Raw genomic sequence first — 9,559 nt, 5'->3', positions numbered from 1 at the left:
CCGTAGTAACAAAATAAATATTTACGTGTCTGGAATTCACGGTATTTTTAAGTTTGAGCATGTTACTTTAATGAACTGTTTTAAAACAATGTTGCATATGACATAAGAATTATACATATCTTAAATTTTACATTTACGTAACACAAAAATGTTATTGGAAACATGTTTGATTTTCCTTGTGTGTGTGTTACTTGCATTTCATTTTTAAATTACATTATGTGAATGTTCTGTGGTTTCAGATATAATTAATTAACCTGTTTTCCTCTTTATTGTTGTTCAATTGACAATATTTTTGGATCTATTGACACAGCTGAATATAAATAACCTAGGACTTCCCTGAAGAAGGTGCATTTGTCTTCTGCTGTGCACTTACAGACACTTCCAGTGTTTGTGACATTTGCATAGTGCAGCTGCATTAGTTATGTAACATGTTTGATTGTGAGTGCAACCTGCCTTAGACTTATATAACAGTTGAATTCATAGTGATTTAACTGTTAATTTAACTTGACCAATTAGATTTACTTCAGCAATATCAATAATACAGATCAGATGATGACATTGCATTTAATTCAATTTGTGTTAAAATTGAAAAATTGCAATGTGTATGTTTAAGGATCATGTATAGATGATTCTGTTCTCCTGCCACTTTCACTTTTAGTTCATTCATTAGATACCAAGGGAACCCGAGTATGGAGAAACCTGAGTGAATACAGCGCTGCATATTTTGCATTGTTCTGCTCTTGCACTCAGTGTTTTCTTTTCTTGTGCAAAAACACAGTTCCATGGTACAGGAATTGTAGCAGTTTTATTTTAAGATAATGATAGATATGTTTTTTTGTGCAGAATATAAAAAGTCATTTTTAATTAAATAGTTATGTAGAGCGGAACAATGATGTTGATGACAAGGAACAAATGGTAATGAATTATTTAAACTTGATTGTTATATGGGATGGATTTACTACAACAACACATTATGTGCTACAGCATCTATATACATTACTTTGTTGTGACCATTTTTTTTTAGATTCTAATTAATGTGAATTCAATCTTCCTAGTTGTCACATCTGTTTTCTGGTAAGGATCTGACAGGGGATTAGTGGGCATTTTTTGGGGTTGCAGCTCTGTGTACTGTTCATGTTGTAAAAATTCATCCCTTGTTCCCCTCTGTTGTATAAATTTGCATAGAATGTATATGTGAAGAACAACAAACAAGGTCTCAAACAGCTCCTCTACTCAGAGGTGGATTTTAGTCACCTCTATCGTATAGCAACCAATGCATCAGACATTACCTCACATTCCAGGCTAGTGCAGGCCCAGACGTGAGCTCTTACTCATAGGTACCATTACTGCCCGGAAACCCCTTCATACACACAGGGGTCATACTTGGGAAGCCTCTTAAGCACTGAAAAGTTTGATGAGGTGATGAAGGTATTAATACTTTTCTGTTTTTTCTGTCCCTGACTTCAGTGGAAAAAACAAAAGTGCATTTTAGCATTTTAGGCTTAAAATATTGTTTCTTTATACAGCTAGCACATAAAATAAATGTACAAATAGGTTTTCCCAGGTTTTTAAATGATTTCTAATATAAATGTATAATTATAGAAGATACATACGTACTGTACAATGTATAGACTTTGAGAAAGTTTCATGTTCTGAAACTAACAGATAATCAAGATACTAATTAAAAGGAAAAGGGGCTTAGGTTTATATTTCTAAGTGTTTCTCTTCTCAGTATGAGACCTTCCTAGCCTTTTGCTGTTTACCCATCACATTTTTCTCTTCTATCATTAGATCAACCCTTGCAACAAATCCAAAACACTGTATAAACCAAGGCCTATATTTAGTTGGGGCCTTCCAATGATAACATCAGCAAAACCATGCTCCTGTCTTGCTTATTAGAGCAAATATCTCCTGGCAAGCCAAGGAACTCTTTCCCAGTTGGACATGGGCCATTAAGTGCCCTAATATGAATATCAAAGGGAGTATTTCTCTGATGATCTATTATGTTTTGAAATATATTCTGACATTCACATCAAAGGACAGTAGTAGGTTCCTCATCACTTGCTTAACATTTAATCATAAAATTTGGAATAAAGTTAATAGAACAAAACTAAGGCGCCCACTGGCAAAATGGCAAAACCTTCCCTTGGCTGACTTTTTTCTGTTATTTTTTCTAGTTTTATTTTTACTGTAACTGATGAACCTTCAAGATTTTCTTTGGAAGCAGAACACAGAAGCCACTGTTTAAAAGCTATTGCAGAATAAACACATTATAAGTCAGCAATTACACCTATTGCTTAAAATAGAAGCAGGTGAACCTCAGAATAAAAAAGTAGCCAATGACTCAGTCTATTACTCACGTTTTAACAAAATTCAGCAAGGTCGGTGTTGCTTGGAATAAAAGAAATATTAAGGTATAGCAAAACGTATAACAATGTATTAAGAAACTAATTGGGAGGTTAATAGCTGCTCTTTAACAGATTTGAAAATATTTGAGATCTAATTTGAATTATGGAATTCCTCATCATTATTTTTATGTGATGAACGTACTTTCTGTATGTTGCAGTGTGATTTGTGAATGCAATGCAAATACATCTTTGTTAACTGGACTCTCGATGAAAACCATAACACTGGACATGATATTCGGAATTCATTTTATTCCCACATATGCAGTAACTATAGGCATCTACATGTTAGCAGATTAAAGTTGTATTTAATTAAGATTAACTAGAACATAAAAGTAAAAAAAGATAATTCAGCCATTTCAAATCTCATCAATCTATCTTATATACTGTAGATATTTTCTACATACAGTATATATAGTATAATGCAATGTTATAAAAGGTATATTTATAAAGTAACTATTTTTTGGAGAACTATTGATCAAAATAATTTAATCTGAAATTATACCGTTTCTGAAATGACTCTTTTCATTTAATTTTACTTCTTCAAGCTTGCATCCCTAATATATTTAAGGTTGCTGCTGGAAGAGGTGTTAGTGGGGCCAGCAGGGGGCGCTCATCCTGCAGTCCATTTGGGTCCTAATGCCCCAGTATAGTGACGGGGACACTATACTGTAAACAGGCGCCGTCCTTCGGATGAGATGTAAAACCAAGGTCCTGACTCTCTGTGGTCATTAAAAATCCCAGGGCGTTTCTCGAAAAGACTAGGGGTGTAACCCCAGCGTCCTGGCCACATTTCCCATTGGCCTTTACCAATCATGGCCTCCTAATAATCCGCATCTATGAATTGGCTTCATTACTCTGCTCTCCTCCCCACTGATAGCTGATGTGTGGTGAGCGTTCTGGTGCACTATGGCTGCCGTCGCATCATCCAGGTGGATGCTGCACATTGGTGGTGGTGGTGGAGGGGAGTCCCCATTACCTGTAAAGTGCTTTGAGTGGAGTGTTCAGAAAAAGCGCTATATAAGTGTAAGCAATTATTATTATAATTATTATTATTATATTTGAATTAAGGATTTACAGTTTAAATTTGTAAGATTGAGCAGGGAATTAAATGAATGTTAGTTGCAGTTTGTTTCATGTAATAGTACCAATCTGAAAATACTTTTCAAACAGTCAAAACAGATTATGGAAAAGAAAGGTCAGAGAACAATTAGAGAACTGGGACCATTATACAGTGTACTTTAAAGTGCATTGTGGGAATATGCAGGTAGAGTCTTAAACAAATGTTTACAGTTTTAGGAAAACAGACTTTAAAGGAATGAGACATGATTTAAGAGATTTACAAAGGGTTAAGATATGGAATCTTCAGAAGAGAATGAAACATTTAAACTTTGTCCCAGAATTAAATACCTTAAGGTTTAGAAAACTGTGACAAAAATGGTTAAATGGTTAGAAAAGTCAATTAAGAAACATTTAAGGAGAAAGCAAGTACTTTGTATAATCATTAAAGATAAAGTAAAGTGAGATATTAAGGAGGAATATTAGAAGATGAAAGGAAATGGTGAATGTATTAAATTAATATTTCACTTGGGGCATTTACTAAGGAATAAATATACTACATATATAAAGCTGTGTAAAAATAAAGTTCTTTATTAAATAGTATAAGCAAAATAACAGTAAAAGTAAAAGTAAAAGTAAAAGTTCTTGCCAGCAGCCATATCACCCTGCAACTCACAACTGGCAACCCACTGAAGCTAAGCAGGTGTGAGCCTGATCAGTACCTGGATGGGAGACTCCTGGGAAACACTAAGGTTGCTGCTGGAACAGGTGTTAGTGGGGCCAGCAGGGGGTGCTCACCCTGCGGTCCATGTGGGTCCTAATGCCCCAGTATAGTGACAGGGACACTATACTGTAAACAAGTGCTGTCCTTTTGGAAGAGACATAAAACTGAGGTCCTGACTCTCTGTGGTCATTAAAATCCCAGGGCATTTCATGAAAAGAGTAGGGGTGTAACCCCAGCATCCTGGCCAAATTTCCCATTGGCCCTTACCCAATCATGGCCTCCTAATAATCCCCATCTATGAATTGGCTTCGTCACTCTGTTCTCCTACCCACTAATAGCTGATGTGTGGTGAGCGTTCTGGTGCCAAGTGGATGCTAGACATTGGTGGAGGGGAGTCCTCATTACCTGTAAAGCACTTTGAGTGGTGTCCAGAAAAGTGCTATATAAGTGTAAGCAATTATTATTATTATTATTATTATTATTATTATTATTATTATTATTATTATTATTATTATAAAGTATTAAAAGTCTCCAGGGTGTGCTGCTCTTCTACCAAATACACTAAAGGAAATGAGAGGCGCTATTTAAAGGCCATTAGCAAAATTGTTTCAACAGTCACTCAAAGCAGGAGTTATACCAATTGACTGGAAACTTGCTAATGAATCACTCATCCTCAAAAATGGTCCTAGCCAATATGTTTTATTTATTTTTCATGGAAGATGTGGAGGCAAAAATTTGAACTAAATTAGAAGATAATCTTTATAGTAATATGATATGATACATTATATTTAGGTTTATAGAAAGCTTTCAATAAACCATATCATTTAAGGTATTTTTTTAAATTGTGGGCCAAAGACATTCAATGTAATTCATGTATTTGCATAGAAAACCAGTTTGGGTAAAAGGGTGAGCATAATCCAGTTTTGAATTTAATCTATTTTTAAAATTTAATTTGCTGTTCTTAAAGTGTTTGCCAATCCTCTTAACATGGTATCATGTGCAAAAATGAATAGCTTAATAACAATACCAGAATCTAGTTCACTGAAGATTTTCACAAATTATTTCATGAAAGATACAGTATTAGGGTGTTAACTTCAACAACATGGCTGGGTAGCTTGCTGTAGACACCCACAGCTAGTTCTAGTCTCATTTTTAAATGAACATCTCCATAATTTCCAATTGTGTCCTCTGCTGTTTTATCTGCAACTCTAAAGATGTCCATTGGGTTAACTTTTTCAGTGTCTGAATACTTGAATCAGGTCCACTTCAAGACTGTGCAAAACTAAAAAGATTAATTTCCTTTATACTTCCATTCTAGCTTCAGAATGCATCTAGTCTCTCTTTTCTGGACTGAATCCAGAAAACATTTTCCTCTTTTTTTTCTTCAAATGTTCAGTAACAGATGGTATAAAATGGTGAACATTGTATTTTAAATGATGTCTTACTGTACATTAACATAGTATCCCTTGTGTTAAAATCAGCAGTTGTAACTGTTTATTGTAACATTGTTTGTCCTTTGCTTCCCCACACTGTATAGAAGATGAAATAGTATATCAACATAAACATGTCTTTTTCATACAGTATCTTGCTTTTTTAATGCATCTGTTATTGAACATTTATAATTTTGTTACCTGTATATAGTACTCTGGAATAATCTATATTAATTTTCATTTACTTGCTCATTCTGAGATTGGCACAGGATTTAGCATTGCAGCTATTCCTGGGGTGTTTTATGTTATCCCCCTGTTCTTGTGGATTTCTTCCCACAGTCCAAAAACATATTACTAGGTTAAATGACTTCTGGGAAAATTGGATGTGGGGTGTGTGTTTGTGTCTGTATGCATCTTGTGATGGCCTGGTGTATAGTCCAAGGTGTATCCTGCCTTGCACTCTTGCTTGCTGGGATAGGATCCAACTCCCCTACTGGATTGTATTGGAACCCTGTATTGGATAAAGCGATTAGAAAATGGATGGATGATCTTTCTGAATATCTTTTACAGGTTCTACAGATTTTGCTTAATATCCCTTTTTTGTATTTGTCAATTATCCTTATTTACTAATTATACTAGAATATAGCCAGTGATCCTCGCAGTAAATTGCAACAAGGTTAAGATGTGTTACTGATTTAAGGGCATGCTAAAATAGATTAGACTATGCCAAATAACATTAGTACAATATTATGGGGGTATAATATTCAGATCTGATTTAGAATTTGTTAAAATGTTTTATGAAACACATGCACAGATACAGTTAAGACAGTTCAAAAAGCCAAAACAATTTTAACAGTATTAGTGTTAGTAATTGCTTATAAAAACTTTATTTGCCTCCACTCAATGTAACAACAGCATTACAATTATTACAATTAATTGTATTACAACGGCATGAAACAGGAATGGATAAAGTAAAGCACCTAAGAAATAATCATGGGTAGGTTTTAGAAGAAAAAGGTTACTGTGTAAAATTAATGTTTCACTTGGTCTTTACTGAAGATTATCTCTTTTAAGTCAGGAACATACCTTGGGCTGTAGAAAGATAAAGTTTTTTCTTGTTTTTAGCATTTTGGGCTTTTTTCATAAGCATTAATTTGTCTTTGGGTGCAGCTTTGAGGACCACTGATTAAATTAATTGATATAAAGGAAGAGCATTGTTCCTAATATAGACCCATAGGTATTCCAATTAACACAACACTCCAACTGGAGAATTCAATCTTTACCATTAGTCTCTGTTGTCTATCCATTAACTAGCTCTCAATCCAAATACTGTACAGTACATTATCCTGCATGTCTATTATCTTTACTTGAAAGATTAATCATTTATGTGAACTTTATCAAAAGCCTTATGTAAAACTAAGTATAGTTTGTATCCATTACTGTATGCGCTGTTTGTATCTATTACTGATGTTGCTTTTTTAAAGAGTTTTTATAAGTAAGTTAAGTAAGGGATACCTTTTCTAAATCCATGTAGGCTATCCTCTATAATCCTATTTCCATATGGTTGATCTTCTAGTTTAAATGTAATTATTGTCTTCATAACAGTAATATAAGGTAATACCTGCTGGTCTATAATTGCTTCGCTTGTTTTTTTTTTACCTCTGTGGATTGTTGTTACCTTATAGATGGGTGTAACTAAAGCAATTTTTGAATACTATAGATGTGTATTACACCTGTCTTTACAGACAAGAGGTTGTTTACCAGTGGTCTAATGATTAAGCTAACTAAGTCCAAATAATAAATACAAATAGATGAAAACTCAAACACACTTAAATGAAATTCAGAACTGGACATATACCTGGCTGCTGACAAGAGAAGTACAGAGCCTTACATGTTGGCAGCAGACTTTCCCTCTCTTAAACAATACAGTAAAATTATAAAATGCATACTTTGTAAGAGGATATATAGATTAAAGTACAGAATATAAATCAAAGGATGTCAAAATTGTACAAGAGATTTAGAAGATTGTATTTGTGTATTGTGTACGGTTTCTATCATGACTTTATAATTTTTTTTTTCTGGAATCAGGCCAAAGAAGACTTACCAGTTACATTCCAACGTTTAAAGGAATTTCATATGCTAACATCCTAAAATAATTGATTCTTTAAGTCTTTTCAAGACTAATTCTTTTTTAAGCCCTGAACAGATTTTGAGGGGACTTATTTCAAGTATTCAAAATCCTCAAAGACACTGATGATGAAGTTGACCTGGTAGACTTCTTCCAATTTAACAGTGAAACATGAACAAGAGAACACAAGTGGAAACTCAGATCTCAGTTCTCATTAACTGAAAAGATGACAAAGCTGATTCTCCGGGATTCTTTCAGAAATTAATTTGATGACACAAATAAATAAAATGAGTTAGAAGAGCAACATGACCTTCCCTTTCTCAGTTTGCATGTTCTTATACTGTTTGAAAGACTTAAATATCACAGTTTGAAAAAAAGCCAGGAGGAAGTGAAAACCTGTCCAAGACTATACAGGTAAATGAAAATGTCTCTCAATTAAGGGGCCTCCCAAGTTTATGATTAATTATTCAGCATGTTCAAGACTGGGCCATGTCACTAGTCAACTATGACTGGGAGTCCTCAAACAGTGATGCACAATTGACTAAATGCTGCTGAGGGTAGGGTGAAATTAGCTGGCCAAGGCTCTCTATACTCTATATATGTCTTCTTAGTGAACACAAAGACTACAGCAGCATCCCGGGCACTTGTACCCTGTATGTATGTGGCGCTACGATCAGATTTAAACCTCTGGCATGAGGTGGTCATTGTGGCATGATGGTGTGTATTTGAAGGTAAAGTAAGTAGGACACCTCAAACTGAGTGGCTATAGCAACAAAAACAATTCTAAATAAAAACAGACGTGTAATAAAAATGAATTCCACAATTATTTTAATATTTAAAAAAAGGGTTTACAATTCCATGAAGACATCCTGAAGTGTTCAGTGTAGACCAGTATCAAGCCCTTAACATTAACACATGGTCAAACATTTTAGGATTGATTTAATCTGGATTAAACGAATAATAGGTTTTAGTAATGCTGTATATGGTGCCATTGAATCAAAAAGATCTGAATAGAGGATGTCATTATAAATGTATTTTCAATATATATTTCTATTTTTCTATATTTATTATATCAGCTTTATACATGTAATACATTAAATGCCTTCAGATATTTTCCTGTTTTGTTTGATAATCTGTGATGTATAACTGTGATTTATCATTTTTTACCTTACAAATTATAGTCAGTTAAAAGGTCTCTCTGCAGATATGGTACATTAAATATATTTATAAAACTGTAATGTTGCTCTTGTACAGTTTCTTTTTTTTTAAATGACATATGAGGTTCTATACAAACACCAACTCCATCTAACTCCTGCTTAAACTAGACTTGCAAAAGCCCTTCTTTCTTTAAAGCTCTCCAAAGAAAAACTGGCAGCAAACCATACATATATAAATGCCATGAAATCAGTAGACACCCACAAAACAAAATAATCCTCATTTATATCTGCAAGCCTGTCATGGGAGCATTAAGTTTCAGATTGAGGAGCTATTTTTGTAAGCTTAAATCAACAATTATCAGTCTCCAGGGCAAAAAAAATGAACTGCTGTACTACAGTATATGGGTTAATAGAAGCTTTTTTCTGGTGGCTAAGTGTTCTGGTGGCTAAGCTTTCTTCTTGGTAATCAATACACAACAAACAGAATTTAACCACTGTAATCTTGTGGCTCCCAAAAGAGAATATACACTTCAATGTCTCAAAGAGATGATGGAACCATTAATTTTAGGAGGTATTTACCTCATAATATAAAGGTCTTTTTTTTTTCTTAAAGAATCTCACAAGTTTTGCAACAAATCTAGTAGGTTTCAGTTAAA

Source organism: Lepisosteus oculatus, chromosome 12, assembly GCF_040954835.1.
Source record: "Lepisosteus oculatus isolate fLepOcu1 chromosome 12, fLepOcu1.hap2, whole genome shotgun sequence".
Lineage (NCBI taxonomy): Eukaryota > Metazoa > Chordata > Actinopteri > Semionotiformes > Lepisosteidae > Lepisosteus > Lepisosteus oculatus.
The sequence above is the reverse complement of the archived record's forward strand: the minus strand, read 5'-3'. Positions refer to the sequence as shown.